Source organism: Theropithecus gelada, chromosome 11 (genome assembly GCF_003255815.1).
Source record: "Theropithecus gelada isolate Dixy chromosome 11, Tgel_1.0, whole genome shotgun sequence".
Lineage (NCBI taxonomy): Eukaryota > Metazoa > Chordata > Mammalia > Primates > Cercopithecidae > Theropithecus > Theropithecus gelada.
In genome coordinates, this window is record NC_037679.1 from 26,808,224 (window position 1) to 26,826,976 (window position 18,753).

An 18,753-nucleotide genomic window follows, 5' to 3' on the forward strand; every position below is an offset into this window, starting at 1 on the left:
GGAGGGGCCCTACTAATTTAAGGAGGATGGTTAGGGAAGGCTCTAGAACAAGATCTTTGAGCTATCTGGTGGAAGTTCAGTCTGGGCAGAGAAACTGCTAATGCCATGCTCTGAGGTGCTGTATTTGCAGTGACTTTGGGGCATCCAAGTAGAGACTTCCAAAAGGCAGTTGAGTATATAGAAAAGGAATTCAGGGAAGAGGTGAAAACCCAAGACCCATGTTTGAGAAACATGTTTCCATCTGAAGGAATGGGCATGGCCAGAGTGGGGAAGAGAGCCAGAACAGACCAAGTGTGGAATCCAGGACAGAAGATAAAATTGCAGAGTTCAAAGACTGCCTCTCTGAACAAAACCAGAAGAGAGAGGCCACCTAAACTAAAGAAAATGTGCATGTTATCAGTGGCTGCACACACTGACTTTGAACATTACCTGCCAAGGAAGAATGGTCAAGAAGGGGTTTAAAGGCTTAAACCAAGTTCACTGGAATACAGGTGAGGCAGTTTCCTTCTTTTGTAATAGGGAAGAGTCATTTACCTTCTTCAAATAGAGAGGGCAGAGCTAAAAAACAAACAAAATGAAGCAAGAGAAAGACAATAAAAACACAACCTAGTAATTTCAGAGTTCTGAGCAGAATAGTTCACATTTCACAAGAGCTGGGGACTTCAACCTTGGGGCAGACCATCCCTGTGGGTTTCTATAGATATCCAAAGGAAGAGTAGACTCTTTCTGGAATGGAGGAATTTGAGCACCAAGGAGTCAAAAGGTTTAAAAAGGTAATGCAGAATGTTGTTTTAACAGTGGACAAACGTGTACCTTTGCAAGTTGTTTAATTAGGAGGTAGAGAGTGGTGAAGAGGCCATGCGTTTAAAACCAGGCTGCCTGGACCCCATCCCAGCTCCACCTCTTAGTAACTGTTGTGACTTTGACAATTTCCTCAACCTCTCTCTGTTTCTGTTTGTTTCTTTAAGTTTGTGTTAGTAAGAATGTATGACTTACAGAGTTATAGTAAGGAAATTAAATAAACTAAACAAATTAAATAACGTAGAGCATGGGGCTCATAAGAAGAACCCTAAACATTAGCTCATTTGTCAACTATGTATACATAAAGCTTAATCTCAATCTAGATTTACACTTCCCTTTAAATGGATTATAAATTATTGCTTGTCTTTGGAATAGTGGACAGAGACCCTGGAGCCCACCAGGCAGGAAGAGGTGAGCTGTTGAAGAAGCAGGCACCCGGAAAGAAAGAAGTCATCACTGTCAGAGTAAGTGTAAACCAGGCTCAATTTGGAGAACACAGAAACATTCCCTGGAGATTGCCAGAATTCACTGGAAGGAGAACCAGGTAGAAGTTTTGCCTTCCCATAATCAAGCAGGAGTGGAGCAGAGCCTTCATAATTTGGATATTATCTGTCAATACAATGTAATTTTAGGTATCATAGTAGAGCCCTGGGCTGACATACTAGCTACACATAGACCAGAGGGGTCCTCATCTTGCTGCAGCTCCTCTGTAGAGGAAAATATGTCACTGGGCCCTTGACAAAAAGGTATGCTTTGGTTTCTGCTGAGAGTCTGCAGGAAGGAATGTTCTACAGTATGATTGTCCTCCTTCCTCTGCTTCTAGAAAAGATTAAGGCAGAAGTCAAGCCAGAAATAAAACTGCTCTTTACTTCTGTCATTGGAGATTAAGCAGATGATGACTAATCACCTGTCCTTCTCTCTGTTTCCAAGTCGAATGAAAAATTTTCAGTATAACTCAGGACAGCTTTGGGGCTCTGTCCTCGTGTTGTAATGAGGTATAGATCTGGACTGAGCCTCTCAGACACAGGGACCACGAGCTTGTCTGGAGTTTGAAAACATATTTGTAAACTCCTGAGGGAGCTTTGGAGGCTGAATAGATTCTCAGCCTCCAGCCTAGTTCTTTTGATTGAAAATCTAGACCACATCTTTTTATTTGACAAAGCGTCTGTGTCTCTGTGTATATTATGCTTATTACTTCTTTCGCTTTTTCCTCATTACGTTTAGTCAAAGGACTGGTATTCCACTTATAGAAAAAGGGATTTCTGAAGCATTTAAAAACAATCCTTAAAAGTACTGCCATCTGTTTCTGAATCATTCAGAAAACCAAGTGAAGAAATGCAAACCTTTTTCATAAAACTGGTGACATATCAGCAGCTCTACTCTTCGGGGGTGTGTGACTTGTTTTTCACGTGGATCTCTCAGTTTCTTGACTCTGGGGTTCCAATCCTGATTCTGATTCCCACTAAACAACAAACAAGTGCTATGCTATAGCACTATTGTATCATTTGCACTTTGAGAAGTCCAGTCTTCATAGGTGTGTGTGCCTCGGGGCATTTAGAAATGCACTAACATAGCTGGCAAAGAGCAGTGGGTAGGTGCAAAGGGTTTTCAACAAAGATAAACTGTAAGACATTTTCTTCTCCTTTTGCTTCATTTTGTGTCTCCTTGCGGTATTTGTATTTTCCCCCCCTCTAATATCAAAGACATCTTCTATTTGATTTGTGATTCAACATCCAATGTGGAAAGTCTCCTCTCTAAGATCCAGATAGAACCTAATATACTGCTTTAGGTAATCTTACTCTACAACCTTCCTCACTAGATGCCTAATATAGGACGAGATTCTCCTTTTATAGTTTCTGAGTGACTTCTTTTTATGTGGGAGATTTAGCAAATGATGCTTGACAAATCCTTTCTCATAACTTCTAACTATTAACATGTCCTTTTCGTGAGTCATATTTTTTTTTTACCTTTACTTTGGGAGTTTTAGATTTATGTTCCATACCCTGCAAAAAATAAAGATTTTTCACAATTTAAAAATAAAGGCTACTTCATGTAGAGAGCAAAACTCAATACCACAGAGATGCCATCAGAGGCCTGATATATAAATGTGTTAAGAAAGGATCTGGATAAAGTTTGCAGGGTCACAAAAGACATAGGTAAACTCTGGGCTATGCCTCACTGTAGTAGATCAGATTTGCCTAGTTGTAAGTAATGGAAATTGACTCTGGCTAGCTTACACACAAGGAGAAAAAAGGGGAATTCAGCAGAAGGCAATTGGAGAATCACAAATATATAAAAAAACAGTTAAAAACAAAACTATAGGAGGAGAAGGTATGAAAGCAGCTTCAGGGACCTCAACATTCAAAGCCCATGGACTTTTTCTTCAAGGAGCTCTTGAATATAACTGAGCTCCATGGACCCCAGTCCTTGTGTCTCTGTCATTCACACCTCAGATTCCTGGGACTCAGTATCCAATGGTTCCATTTTGGTCAGCTGTATATTTCTGTGACAATTATGGCAGGATCCTAGAACACAGACTCAATTCTTAGAACCACACCTATAGAAGTAAGCAGGTATTAGTTTGAGCCCTCTAAGAAGCAGATGCCAAGACAGCATTAGACATGCAAATGATTTACTGGGGAAAACACCTATGAAAAATAAAAGAATGGAACAGAAGATACCATGATGCAGGTCTCACTCCTATGAGGGAGAGAGAAAAGGAAACAGATTTGAATTGCTTCCTGAGAACCTAAAACTGCAGCAGTAAGCACATTCTGGCCAAGCCAATCTGAATTCTTGAGCCAAAGTCACCTATCAGAAAATTCTTACAACCTCATTAGAATGAGCCTGCTTTAGTATCTCTACCATTCTCAGTCATTGGCCAAGAGCAACTCAGGGAAAAGATGGCCTTGGATGTGAGTATTGTGGTGGATTCAGAGTGCAGCAGCTGAGGCCATCAATCAATGATATCCCTCATAGCAGGAGATGTGAGTAGTACATTTCCATGGCTGCCACAGAGCTGTTCCTCAATAAGAGAGAATCACAGACAAGCAGGAGGTCACCCCAAGAGATGTCCTCTGCATTTGCCTTTTCGGTTGAACTCTTGAGAATTGAGTGATGCCTCTGTTTGAGGCTCTATTGGTATCAAGCCATGGGTCTTATCAGACTCAGTAATTTCTAATATCCATTCGGCTTTGGCTTTGCATTATCCTGTTTTGTTACATTCTATTTTAAGATCCTACCAAATGAAATAGAGTTGAATCAAATGTCCTCTACAGTATTATAGGAAAGTCATCCCTTGGGTAATGATACATAAGCCCCTACCAAATGAAATAGAGTTGAATCAAATGTCCTCTACAGTATCATAGGGAAGTCATCCCTTGGGTAATGATATCTAAGATGTCTGACCCTAGGTTGTTTTGCTAATATAAGTAGACTCACTCATTGGTTCGCTCTGTTTTCTCGTTTGCTAGGAACCATATCTTTAGAGCTACACTTTGGCTGCTACTTTAACAACAAGCAGAGCATGATTTTAGTGGCAGAAACATGACTGCTTTCATGGAGGAAAACAGGAGCTAAAAATAGAAAAAGATCAGAAATGGCATGTTGATGGGGAGAAGAGGTGCCCAATATTCCAAGGAGAATCCCCCTCCCCTGTGACATATAATTGATTCTGGCTTTCCCATCTACAGAAGTCTCAGGGTTCACTTAAATTACAGTCTTTGTTTTCTTCTTAGCTGCTCACTAAAAGATCCAAGTGAGTTCAAAACTTCCACTGACTATATAGATATGCAGGCCCTAAGAGAAAAGTAAAGACTTGCTTAAAACCACTCCATAGGTATACCTCTGATACAGCACACATACTATATCCTAGGTCTCCTGTGAGACCTGGTGCATGTCTTCTGTTCTTTTCTGAAATGTCTTCCTTTGCGACTTTCAGTTACTCTTGCAAACACATTATAATTAGAGTTACTAAGCACTACTTAATGGCATAAATTCTACCTTAAGGCCTTAAAAGCTTTATTTTCAGATGTCTGTAAAATCTTGTTTAAGAACAACATGGGTCCAAATAAAATTCTTATTTGACTACCTTAGTCATGACATAAGCTCCTATAAAAAGTAACTTCCAAATCTCAGCTACTTAACACCCAGTGTAGATGTTTCTAATTGGATGACTCTGCAGTAGCTTTCTTCCAAGCAGTGACTCATGACCCAGGCTACTCCCATCTCGTGGCTCCATTATATTGAGATTTCAGTCACCCTAGCATTACCCAACACCAGACAGGAGAAAGACAATGAGAATGGAGGGTTACATATGGAAATTTTTTCTCAGCCGTGCTGTAAAGTGGCTTATATCATTTCTCTATGTAGTCCATTCACTATAACCCATCAAATGGTCCAAAAAAACTGCAAGTAATGACTTACTGGGGAAAACATCTGTGAAAGATAAAGTAAGTAAGGCTGGAAAATGTCATTTCATCATTGTGTGAGCATCACAGAGTGCACTTACACAAAGCGAGATGGTACAGCCTACTACACACCCAGATTATATGATCTAGCCTATTGCTCCTCGGCTGTAAACCTGTACAGCATGTTACTGTACTGAATACTGTAGGTGATTGTAATACAATGGTAAGTATTTGTGTATCTAAATACAGGAAGGGCACCGTGAAATTACAGTATAAAAGATAAAAATGGCACACCTATACAGGGCAGTTACCATGAATGGAGCTTACAGATCTGGAAATTGCTCTGGGTGAGTCAGTGAGTGGGTGGTGAGTGAATGTGAAGACCTACGGCATGACTGTACGCTACTGCAGACTTTAGAAACACTGCACATTTAGGCTACACTACATTTATTTTAAAAACCCTTTTCTTTTTCAATAATAATTTTAGCTATTATATGTAACTTTTTTACTTTATAAACTTTAAAAAATCGTTTTAGTTAAAATCTAAGACACAAACACACACACATTAGCCTAGGTCTATACAAGGTCAGGATCATCAAGACCTGTATGCGATAGGAATTTTTCAGCTTCATTATAATCTTATGGGACTACTGGCATATACGCACTTCATCATTAGCCAAAACGTTGTTATGCAGTGCATGACTCTATGTCCTATATTTATTTTTCATAAGTATTAAAAGCTATAATTTCCCCTTAAACACAGTTGTAGCTGCCTCCCACAAATTTTACTACGTTGTCTTTTCATTGTCATTCAGTTCAAAATATTTTCCTTGTAGTTTATTCTTTGACTTACAGACTATTTAGAGGTGTGTTGTTTAATTTTTACATATTTAAACTTTTCTTATATATTCAACTAATTTCTAATTTAGTTGCAGTTTCATCAGAGAACATACTCTCTATGATTTCAATTGAGACTTATATTATGACTCAGAATATAGTCTGCCCTCAAGAACTCACCACGCACTCTTGAAAAAGGTTTATTTTGTAGTTGTTTGGTATAGTGTTCCATATATAATAATTAGGCCAAGACTTCCGTAAGTATTATTCAGAACTTCTTTGATTTTTGTTTGAGTGTTCTATTAATTGCCGTGGGGGAGATAGAAAAATCTTCAACTATAATTGTGGTATTATCTATTTTTCTGTTTAAGTCTGTCAATTTTTGCTTCTTGTATTTTGAAGTTTTTTATTAAGCACATATGCATTGGTGATTGCTAGGTTTTCTAGATGCTTTGCCTTTTATCAGTATGAAATGTCCATCTAATTTTTTATAAAGGAATTGTAAAATATAAAATCTATTTCATCTGTTGTTAATAAAACCATTCCATCCTTTAAAAAAATTAATTGTAAAATACACATAAAATTTTAAGTGTACAGTTAAGTATATTCACATTGTTGTGTAACCAACATCTATAACTTTTTCATCTTTCAAAACTGAAACTATACCCATTAAACAACACCTCCTCATTTTCCCCTCCTGCCAGTCCCTGGCAACCACCGTTCTACTTCTGTTTCTATCCGTTTGACTACACTAGATCCCTCATGTAAGTGAAATTGTTCAGTATTTGGCTGTCTTTGGGACTGGATTATTTCACTTAGCATAATGTCTTCAAGTTCCATTCATTTTGTAGCATGTGTCAGCATTTCCTTTCTTTTAAAGGCTGGATAATATTTCGTTGTGTATATATACTGCATTTTGTTTGTTCATTCATCTGTGAATGGGCATTTGGATGGCCTCCACCTTTTGGCCATTGTGAATAATGCTATGAATATGAATGTATAAATATCTCTTCAAGACTCTGTGATACACCTAGAAGTATGAGTATTGCTGGATCATATGGTAACTCTATTTTTAGTTTTTTTAGGAACTGCCATACTGTTTTCCATAACAGTTGCACCATTTTACATTCCTACTGTATTAGTTCATTCTCATGCTGCTATGAAGAAATACCTGAGACTGCATAATTAATAAAGAAAAGAGGCTTAATTGACTCACATTTCCCCATGGCTGGAGAGGCCTCAGGAAACTTACAAGCGTGGTGGAAGGCTCTTCACAGGGTAGCAGGAGAGAGAATGAATGCTGAACAAAGGGGGAAACCCCTTATAAAACCATCAGATCTCGTGAGAACTCACTATAATGAGAACAGTGTGGAGAGAAACCACCCCCATGATTCAATTATCTCCACCTGGTCCTACCCTTGACACGTGGAAATTATTACAATTCAAGGTGAGATTTGGGTGGGGACACAAGCCAAACCATATAACCTACTGATGGTGCACAAGGGATCCAGTTTCTGCACATCCTCACCAACACTTATTTTCTGCCTTTTAAAAAGTTTTTATTTTATTTTATTTTTTGAGACTGAGTCTTGCTCTGTAGCCCAGTTTGGAGTGCAGTGGCACAATCTTGGCTCACTGCAAACTCCACCTCCCGGGTCCAAGCAAGTCTCCTACCTCAGCCTCCTGAGTAGCTGGAATTACAGGCGCCCACTACCATGCCCGGCTAAGTTTTGTATTTTAGTAGAGATGGGGTTTCACCATGTTGGCCAGGCTGGTCTCGAACTCCTGACCTCAAGTAATCCACCCACCTTGGCTTCCCAAAGCACTGGGATTACAGGCATGAGCCACCGTGCCTGGCCTCTGCTTTTTTTATACCAGCCATCCTAATGGGTGTAAAGAGCCACCATGCCTGGCCTCTGCTTTTTTTTTTTTTTATACTAGCCATCCCATTGTGGGCTTTCCATTCTTCTTATCTATACTGTTTGCATGCTATATTTTTTCCACCTAGTTACGTTCAAACTTTGTCTTTATATTTAAAGTGTATCTCTTAAAAACAGCCTACACTGGAGTCTTGTTTTTTTTCCTCACATTCTGATAACCTCTGCATTTCACTGCGTGTATTAAGTCTAGTAATGGTTGGGTGTGGTTTTTACCCACCTAACCAATAAAAACATTTATTCTTTATTTTATATTTGTTTCCTCTTTTAAAATTAGTTTAGTACTCTTTATCTCTATTTTTTAATTATTTGAATATTTTTAGAAACTTTAAAAATGTTTCCATTGGCTTTTTAGGTATACTTTGCCTTTTTGGCTGTTCTATGGATTAAAATATGTATCTTAACATTTTCTTTTTTTTTTTTTTTTTTTTTTTTTTTTTTTTTTTTTTTTTTTTTTTTGAGACGGAGTCTCGCTCTGCCGCCCAGGCTGGAGTGCAGTGGCCGGATCTCAGCTCACTGCAAGCTCCGCCTCCCGGGTTCACGCCATTCTCCTGCCTCAGCCTCCCGAGTAGCTGGGACTACAGGCGCCCGCCACCTCGCCCGGCTAATTTTTTGTATTTTTAGTAGAGACGGGGTTTCACCGTGTTAGCCAGGATGGTCTCGATCTCCTGACCTCGTGATCCGCCCATCTCGGCCTCCCAAAGTGCTGGGATTACAGGCTTGAGCCACCACAGACCAAATAACAATTAATATTATAGCGTGTCACATAAAATATAGAATCCTGCCAGCCCATAGATACACATCCCATCCTCATTCTTTATGCTACATCTACCTTCATTATCAACATTGTCATTATTCATTCTCAACAATTCATTATCAACATTGTCACAAGGCACTGTTATAATTTTGGCTTTAAACACCGTATGGTAAAGAATTAATCTTGCTCAAAGGGAAGTCTGGCCGGTGCCCTTGACTTCTGGAAGGTAGTCTTGAAGCCCTTGGAATGTCCTGCCTGATAAGAGTGTCTGTTTACCTGAGGGCTTTAAGCCACATCAAATATAGCAATGTAATCTATATAGTGGAAATTTTGGGTCCTATGGTGTCAGCTCAACTACTGGAGGGGCTGGAAACTAAGGTCAGCTATGTGGATGGTCCATCATGTCTATGTGACACAGCCATGATAAAATCTTGAACATCAAGATTCAGGTGAGATTCCTCAGTTGGCACTACTCCATATGTCCTATTATACATCATTTCCATGAACACTGAGAAAGGACAACTGGAAGCTCCATCCATGGAATTCTCTTGGACTCTACCCATGTGTCTCTGTCTCTTTCCTCAGCTGATTGTAATCTGTAATAAACCGTAACCATGAGTATAGCTGCTTTCAGTAAGTTCTGTGACTCTTTCTAGTGAATTATTGAATCTGAGGGTGGTCTTGGAGACCTCAGACTTCTAGTTGGTATCAGAAGTGAGGGTGGTCTTGTTGACTACCCTTTAAACTCCTACATGCTCATATGTATGGTAAAGAAATTAAGGGGATAAAAATAAGTACAGCCTTTGAATTTACCCAAATATTTTCATTTCTGATACTCTTCTTTATGAAAATTTCTGTGTCCATTTGGAATTATTTTCCTTCCACTAAATAACTTCTTTTAGCATTTTATTTAAGTGCAGACCGGTTGATGATACATTCTTTTAGTTTTCCTTTATGTGAGAATCTTCATTTCACCTTCATTCTTGAAGAATTTTTTTCACTAGATACAGAATTCTGGGTTGACAATTTTTTGGGTTTTTTTTGTTTTTCTTTCAGCACTTAAAAAATGTTTTTACACTCCTTTCTGGTCTCCATAATTTGTGATGAGAAGCAATTTGTAAATCAAATGATTGTTCCCTTATATGTAATCTATCATTTTTCTCTTGCTTTCTCAAGTTTTGCTTTTTATATTCAGCTTTCAAAAGTTTATGATGTTCCCAAGCAAAGCCTTCTTTATGTTTGTCCTGCTTAGTGTTTCTTGATCATATTTAATATTTTATGCTTCATCAAATTTGGAAAATTTTGGTTGTTATATTTTACATTTTTTTTCCTTGCCCAATTCTCTCTCCTCTTTTCTTGTGGGATTCCAATTATATGTATGTTGGACTATTTTATATAATCTACAAGATCCTTGAGGTTCTGTTCATTTTCTTGTTTTTTTCTCTGATATTCATTTTAAATAATTTTATTGGTCTATCCTCATGTTCACTTACCCTTTTCTCTGTCATTGCTACTTTGTTTTGTAGGGGAAGAAAAAAATATATATTTTTCTCAACCCTCATAAATTCTCAGTTGGAACAGGCTTCCGTAAAAAAAAAGACACTTTAACAAGAGAAAAACAAACAAGTTTATTAACATGTATATTTCATATATACATGAGAGATACCCAGAGAATGAGTAATTCTCAAAGAGGTGGCTTTGAATTTCAGCTTATATAGTATCTTGAACAAAGAAGAGTAAATTTTTAGAGGAATGACAAGAAAATGAAAAGAGTTTTGAATCTCTAGGGGCATTAAATAGTGAGAAGGCAAATAACTGATAGATAAAGACTAGTTAGTAAAGCTGGTTATGTAGATTTCTCTGGTGTTATCTCTAGGTCTACAAGGGTCTAAAGTTAACTTTTGTTCTCCCTGGCAGAGAAGGCAGGTGGGATATCTTTTGGTTTTACTAATTTGTGTTCCGCCTTTAGGCAAATAAGGGGTGAACACAAGAGTTTTCCTGCATCTGCTTCTTCTTAATTGCCATCAGCGCAACAGTCCCTATGCCAAAGAGGTATATTTTGGGGTGACATACTCTGGTCTCTCACCCTCTTAAATCTATCTGATAGTTTTAAAATTTCAGTTATATTTTTCAATTTTAGAATTTACATTTGTTTTCTTTTTACTCACTCAATTTTCCTGCTGAAGTTTTCTATCCTTTCACTCATTATAAGCATTTTTTTTTTTTTTACTTTATTGCAGGGTCATAATAATGGCTTTAAAATCCTTGTCTGATCAGTCCAATATTTGGATTATTTTATAGATGTATTTAAATTTTTCTTATGAGTATGTCCCATTTTTCATGTTCTTTATTTGTCAAGTAATGTTGATGTACCCAGAGTATTATGAATGTTAAGTTGTGGAACTTGGATTCTGATGCTTTTCTCTGATAACTGTTAGTTAGTTTTAGCAAGCAATTTTACTTGGTTTGAAATGAAAACTCAATTTCTTATGTAGCATCTCCAAATGCAGTTCATATCTTTTGTCTTTAGCAGAGCTATTTTGAGCCTACTTTGCCCATGTGTGGTTCAAGAGTTATTGAAAATAAAAGCAAATAGAATTTGGAGATCTTCTCTCTGATCCTTGTCCATACAGGCTATTCCTCTGTAGTGACTGTGGTCTCCTCAGATTCAGTCTTCTGGGTCCCTGGGACAAAAAGACTGTATTTTTTACCCCACCAGCGTCCCAATGTTACTCAGTCCCCACTGACTGCACCTTGTCCCAGGCTAAAAGGACAAACATAGAAACTCACTCTATCAGCTCCTTTCCCAGGAGGATGAGCTACTTACAAGAATTTGCTTGTATCACTTCACTCTATAGTGACTTCAGCTACTTTTTACATCATGTCCAGAGTTTATAGCTATTATCTGCATACAGATCAATATCTTACACAACAGTTACTCCATATTTTCTTTATAACCATCTCTTAACTAGTAGATTGGAATTTTGCCTGTGTGGGAGGCATCCCATGACTATTTGCAGGAATCTCAGTTTCACAGATATTGATTACTATAAGCTAAGTGACAATGATGATTCACATTTAAATTCTCATTAAATTTAATGCAAATTGATACAAATTACATACCCACATATAAGATAATACTAGCTATGACTTACAACTAGAATAGAACTAAAATTAAGTTACAGCTTTTGAAACGAAATTAATTGAGCCTAAGGAATAATTCTATTAGGCATTGATATTTATTTAATTGTAAGAGAATGATACTTATATTTAAGTAGTACCTGAAAAGTTACTTCATTTCCACAAGATTCTAAGAGTATAACATTGTGATTTGGTACGTCAGTGCCTTGGGCCTATCTTGCCCTATTATTTTTAACAAGAGTTGGGGTAGAAACTGTGAGATGATTATCTATTGCAATTACTAGCTATGCTGTTTTGGAGAGGAATTCTAATGGTAGAGAAATCTAGTTAATGCAGACACTAATTCAAAAAGTTGGCTGCAAGTGTCATGGTTCATGAATAAACTTCATAAATCTGACCTTGGCCAAGTTATTCAAGACAGGGTTCTTTTCCTCAGTTTCTTCACCTATGACAAATGGATAGGCTTGTGGGGCTGTGGTTAAAATAGATGAAATAAGGAATAAAAAGCAGTTGGCATAGTGTTCAGTTTAAACATCTGTGGCAGTAACTATTTGGTGGCTTTGCAATGTGTCAGCAATCACCTAGACTGAAATACATTTCCCAGAATTCCCTTTCCTGCACACTTCCAGTTGGGGCAGGCCACAGAGAGATCTGAGTGGCATATCAGGAGAGCAGAGTGAGGCAGCAGCCATCTCTGTAGTTCACATTCATTGCCATCCATTTGCTAGCTCACCCCACTGGCACGAGGCAGCTGGTGGGCTTATAACTGACCACCATTTCCTGGAAATTTCTGCAGCTTGCCTGACTCCTGGGCCATTTCAGTGTGTTTTGTTCCATGACAAAAGGCCACCACTTCTGCAGGACAGCGATATCACAGAGGTCAGAGGAAACAAGAGATGATGTAGGTCTCAGGTTGCCCTTTTGGGCTCAAGCTTCTATTGTGGGTTCCAGTCTATCCTTGCTCTCCTAACTTTCCATCCATCTTCCCTTCCTGCCAGCCTGTTCTGTGGCTTCAAGATCCAGTGTCAGATGGAAAGGCAACAGCCTTGCAGAGACTGTTGAGCCAGATCCTACAATCGCATAAAGTCAAGTACCTGGGACCAATTGCTGTTTTCCAACACACACACACACACACACACACACACACACACACACACACACACAGAGTTTCTGCTTCTCTGATGGAATGCTGATACAAACAATAATTGAGAGTAATTCAATTGGTAATACTCTAATTAAGCATGAAAAACCCTCCTTTAATGGCTGGTAAACACAAATGACTCAATATGGCACCTTGGTGCTCTAGAATGCATCATGATATGTTGCTAAAAACATCTGAAGAATATCAGCACTTCTAATAATAACAATAAGAAGTTTAACAAAGGCAGCCGGGCGTGGTGGCTCACGCCTGTAATCCCAGCCCTTTGGGAGGCTGAGGTGGGTGGATCACCAGAGGTCAGGAGTTCAAAATCAGCTTGGCCAACATGGTGAAACCCTACTAAAAACACAAAAATTAGCCGGGTGTGCTGGCGAGCGCCTGTAGTCCCAGCTATGTGGGAGGCTGAGATGAGAGAATCTCTTGAACCTGGGAGGTGGAGATTGCAGTGAGCCAAAATCACGCTGCTGTACTCCAGCCTGGGCCACAGAGTGAGACTGCATCTTGGAATAATTAAAAAAAAAAAAAAAAAAAAAAAAGAAGTTTAACAAAAACTTCTTGAATAGCATATATTATAGTAAGTCAAATACTATTTCAAATATTTCTTCTTCATACGAACAATATGATAGAATTTATTAGTAGATCTCATCATCCACATTTTACAGTTGAGGAAACAGATGGAGTAGATAAGTAACTTCCTGAAATCACGCAATTAACTCATAATGCAGGCAGGACTCACACACACACAGCACTGACTCCAGAGCCTGTACCTGTAATCATTACACCACACTGCTTTCTGATGCCAGGGGTTACTATGAAAGTCCTCAGTGAGTGAAAGCAAACGAACATCGCTGAAAATGAACTGGATAACTGCTTAATTAGAAAAGTTGCAGGCATGGCTGGGTGTGCATTCCTTGAAATTAAAATTGACTGGGACGTGTTGATGACTTTTCACCCTTCTCACTGAAAAGATCATGTTTTCTTTCAACAATTTTTGTTTTTATTTTATTTATTTACTTATTTATTTGGCCTTCCTTTTCCATTATTCCTTTTCTTTTTCCACTGTCACTCTCAACTTCCAGCTTTCTTCTTTTTTGATCTTTTTCTTGCCAGCACTCTGGGCTGGAAATATTTTAGGAGCAGCTTGTTACATGATATTTCACTAAAAATAATACAAGTCAAGTTATTGGCAAAAGAGTTAGCCTTGGAGAAACAGTTGTTGAGAACCTGGAAAGCGGTGTGGTAGATCTGTCCCGGCTTTTCAAACAGGATAAATCTCTGAGACTGTGTGTCTGGTTGTGAGAGGGTATCCAGACTAACAGAGATGCTCGTGTGACTCCTCTGTGGGCTCAGCTGCCTTGAAAGGGTGAGGCCTTGCTGGACAAACATTTTGGGACATACGGGTCTTATCGATTTGTGGAAGTGATATGGCCCCTTTACCAATTTACTCTCCTCTGCTGATTTAAAAGTTTGGCCTCCTCAAGCCTCTGTTCTCTCCTCCTGTTATTCTATGTCTCTCTCACCCACCCCCATTGGATTCCTGTGTACTGTCTAGAAGCCTAGTGGTTCAGCCTGTGGACTCCGAAGTCAGACTGTCTGGGTTTGAATCCTGGCTCTGAACTCCTACCTGGGTGATTTTAATAATTTTGGGCCTCAGCGTTCTTGTAGGTAAGTCAGTCTAACAACTGTACTTGCTTCAAAGGGTTGTTAGGAAGATTAAATGATTTCGTACTGATAAAAGGGCTTAGTGACTGGTAAAAGTGAGTGTTTCCAAGTCAGTTTGCTAAATCAACTTGCAAATCTATCTAGCTTAGACTTTTCCTCTGTATTCCAGACCCGCATGTCAACTCCTTACCTCTGCTTGGACATGAGACTAACAACATTTCCAGAACTCAGTCTTTAAAAGACATCCTTTGCTTTTGATGTGCCCCATGTTGGGGATCCCCTCCCCTCTATCCATCCTGTCTAGAAACATAGGGGTCACTTTCACCTCACTCTACCTCACTCTATCCATTGTATTCTTGATTCTGCCTCCTAAATATCTTCCAAATCCTTCTATTGCTGTCCATTATTCAACAACCAGGAGAACGCCATCATCCAGGAGATCGCCAAGTACGACTGCGAGCTGGTGCAGCAGGCCGAGCTGGGTCAGCGCATGGGCCTCTTCCCGCCGCGGCCGCCCGCCGCCGCAGGTCACCTCAGCCATTGCCACGCTGCAGCGGGCCTTGGCCATGAACTTCTGCCCGCAGGTGGCGCGGCCGCTCGATCCCTAGTGGGCCAAGCCACCACCATCTGGTTTTGGAACGTAGCAATGAACACCCAAATGGTCTCCATGTACCTGTGCTTACACCTCTCCAGTTGATTCCTCTCACTGTGGAAAAGGAGATCTTTCAAAATGAAATGCAGTGGCATGCATTTTAAAAGCTCTCCCACTAGTGTGCATTGTTCTTGGTTTATAAAGCTTCAGATTCCTATGCTTCAAGTAGTGTTCTGCCTCTGCTTCCCTCTCCACTTCCATTCCTCACTCTCACTCCACCTAGGACCTTCAGCGAGGTAGTTCCCTCTGCTTAGAATATCACTCCTTCCCCTTCTTGCCATTAGTCCTGCTCCTCACTCGCCCCACCCATTGATTTCACTCTCCCTTCAAGATGCAATCCGGTGTCCCTCCTTTCACCCCAGTTTGGTATCCTAGTTGGACATTTCAATCACACTCTTGCTTATCCTTTGTGTCACTTATTACAATCATAATTTAATATTTTACATTTAATTTCTGTCTTCCTACTAGACTCCCCACTGGGCAAAGACTTTATGTCATCCAGCGTTGTATTTCCACACAGAATAAGCCCAATGAATAGCTGTTCAATGAATGAGCAAGTATGTGTATGGCTTTACTCATGTTGTTATACGTTTGATCACTGTTAATGAGCTCAGAAAAAAAAAAAATTAACCACCTTCCCCCACACTGACCCCACATCCATTAAGAAAAGAAAAAGGATCCTGGGTTCATGGATCCCAAATTTCTACAAATGTAATGTCCATATTTTTTAAAGAGGATTTTATTTCAAATTAACTTCCACAGTTTGGAACCACACTTGATATCCCTAAAAACATTTATTTACTTTAAATGCACATTCTCAATGCATTTTGCATAACTTACAAAGAAAAGTTCTGTTTCTATACAATTTCTTTCCCAAGGTGTGCCTCTATTCCTATGACGAGCCTGAAGAACAATTAAATCTCATTATGACCTTTTATTTCAACTTTGTCCCTCAGTGCCTATAATGAGCCACAAATCATTGAAATAGATCATTCTTTTCATCATTCCTCAGTGGCCCAATTAACAGGAAAGCACAATAATACCCCAAGAGAAAAGAAAGGAGAATGAAAGCCTGCTCAAAGGACGCATTTACATTCTTAAGGATTTCTAGCTTTTTTGATGAAACAAATTACAATGAATGAATCAGAAACTTTATCAGACCTTTATTTCAGGAGAGCCACATGAAAAGGAAGCCGAAGCTCCTTTACTTATCCAATAGTCAGTTATGAGGCTATGAATATTATATAATATTTTATGTCTTCTAATTTAAATGGTAATATAATTGAAGGACAATTATATTAACTATATGTAAGTTATAAATTGGGCAAATTTTAAAAACAGAAAATAAAAATCTGAATATAATTGTTTAGCGCTAATACACAATTATTCGGTTTTTTTTGGATCTCAAGCAAAATGTCCTTGAATTTTAAAACATGTTTGTGTTACCCTCTTGATTCTCTTATGCAGATTACAGCTGCATTTTCTTCTGTCTGTTGGCTGTAGAAATGATACAACAGAAAGCACTTTTTCGTTGTAGACTGGTTGCATGTCTCTGCTTTGCTTAATCCCTAAAACTCTTTAAGGGATTTAAACCGCGTGTAAAAATGTTTCCATCATGTTGGTTGAGTTGAACCTGGTTAATGAGGTTGGGGGACTTTCCAGGAGAGTACATGGATTGCTCAAGAGGGTCATTTAATTTTGTTTTCAGAGGAGGTCATGGGAGTCTTCGATGTTCTGAAGTTAAACATGCATTTTAGGTGTTTTATTCCTTTTCTTCGTTACTAATTTAGGTTTTATTTCTCCTGAATCTTTTGAATTAATATTTTTTAGAGGTATAGCCTCTTGATGGTATTCTATAAAAATATTGCTTTTTACATGAAATAGCAATCTCACTACTAAAATACCTTTCAGAATTTTAAAGGTGGTATTCTCATGTTATATCTAAGGATTTGATTTTCATTCATATAAAATTGTGTATAGTTCTCAGCACTTTGGGAGGCCGAGGCGGGCGGATCACAAGGTCAGGAGATCGAGACCACGGTGAAACTCCGTCTCTATTAAAAAATACAAAAAATTAGCCGGGCGCGGTGGCGGGCGCCTGTAGTCCCAGCTACTCAGGAGGCTGAGGCAGGAGAATGGCGTGAACCCGGGAGGCGGAGCTTGCAGTGAGCCGAGATTGCGCCACTGCACTCCAGCCTGGGCGACAGAGTGAGACTCCATCTCAAAAAAAAAAAAAATAATAAAATAAAATAAAATAAAATTGTGTATAGTTTTAAAGATTTCCATTAGGTGCTCTCTCAGCCTTCATCTTTCCTAACTAAAGATTTCTAGTCTTGTCATCCTGACAATTCATGGCTCGGAAACCTTCCCTAGAATAGTGGATATTCATTAGTTTTTGGTTTATCAAAATCTAATTCATTCCCAATTCCCAGTTGTTTGATGGGGATCCACCACTTGCCACTCTCACTATATATACACACACTATACACCAGGAAATCTATTTTTTATATATATAGTAGATATATAAATAGTATATATACTATATACAAATAGTATATATACTATATATAGTATATACTACATATATAAAATATATAATAGATTTAGTGTATAGTATATAGTGTGTATATCACACTATGTATAGTGTGTATATAGTATATCACACTATGTATAGTGTGTATATAGTATATCACACTATGTATAGTGTGTATATAGTATATACATATATACATATATAGATGACAGAACTATACATTATATGTAATGTATATACTATATATTATATATTATGTATTATATAGTGTGTGTATATATACTATATAGTACATACTATATACACTTATATAGATGGCAGCTACACTGTATATATCATATATAGTGTATTATATAGTGTGTATATATACACTATATAATACACTATATATGATATATACAGTGTAGCTGTCATCTATATATGTGTATATATAGTGTATATACTGTATATATACAAAATATAGAGATTTGAGTGGCATATCAGGATAGTGTGTGTGTGTGTGTGTGTGTATATATATATATATATATATATATATATATATATAGTATAGCTGTCATCAACCCTGACCTAGGGATGGTATCTGAGTCATGTGTGGCCATACAAGGTCTCATATTTCCCTGTCTATAGTGATTTGTTTAGAGGCAGACTTGTGACCAAATCAGTTCATTGAGATGCCATTAAATATTTCTTAGGACTCTTGGATAAGAGACTGGCATGCTTTGGGGGGTTATAATTAAACACGACGCAATGCATGTTCTGAGGCTGTTGTAGATATCTATCACAAGGGGACATTTTTTTCGAGGATGAAACTCATTGTAATTAAACAGTAGCCTTTCACAACCCCAGGAGAAAGTGAAGCCTGGGA